We start from the raw sequence: 1,154 nt of genomic DNA on the forward strand, positions 1-1,154 counted from the left end.
AAACATTATATTTATTGGATAAATAATTTAAATTAAATATATAAAATTATAATATTTTATAATATTTATAAAATATAATAAAATATAAATAAATAAAAATATTTATACTTTATTTTATGATAAGGGTATTAATATAATTTTATACTATTATAATTTTTTTTTATTTTTTTTATTCAAAAAGAAGATTTTTTTTATTTTTTTTATCTATTTTCTATTCATTCAAAAAATATACAAATAACTCCACTTTTTTTTTTCTTCTTTTTTTTTTCTCTTATTTTCTTTTCTTTCATTTTCTTTTCTACATCCAAACAAAATGTTAATAATTTATTAAAGAGTAACAGGATATTTGAAAATTCTTTATAACTCAATTTTTATAGAAATTGAATTCAATTCCAGTATTTAAAACAAAATAATTAAATTAGTTTAGATAGAATTCAATTCAATTCTATTATTTTTTCTCAAAATCAATTCCGACCTAAATAGGTCCGATTTAAAATTCTATTCCATTGTAATTTTACTTAAAACTTAAAATGTTTAAAATATCCTTATAACCTAATTACTTCTTCTTAACTTTTGTCATTCACATTCTCTTAACGTCCCTCACTTTTTAACACACGGTCTTTTTTCTCTTACCATCTTCATTATCTTCCCTTCCATTCTCTTTCATTTCTTTTCCTTTAAGTCACTTAATATAATATGTACTTATTTTTTGAAAGGTCTACTATATAAATCTAAAAAAATTATCCACACATATAGATTTTATGTGTTTAACTTAGATTAATGACACTAAACGTTTGTCAATATATCTTAACATTTTAAGTGAAGTTGTGTCAATCATGACACTAACAAAAAGTAGCATAATTTTGTTCCATTTTAATAACATGAATTAATTGCTATAATTTAACTAATTGCTATAATTTAACGTTAATATCTAGTTTTGTTTTACTTGCTATGTCTTTAAACCATTTAACAAATTAGTTCTTGATAGTTCATATTTATTTTTTATTGTTGGTTTGTTGTTGGAACCAAACATGAAGAACCATTTATTTTTTTTATTAATAATAATATTTTTTAAATTTAATATTTTTAGATTAATCTAATTTTTTTTAAAAGAGATGAATAAATTTTAGTTGAAAAAAATTTTAGTTAGAAAA

This window comes from Arachis ipaensis, chromosome B06 (genome assembly GCF_000816755.2).
Source record: "Arachis ipaensis cultivar K30076 chromosome B06, Araip1.1, whole genome shotgun sequence".
NCBI lineage: Eukaryota > Viridiplantae > Streptophyta > Magnoliopsida > Fabales > Fabaceae > Arachis > Arachis ipaensis.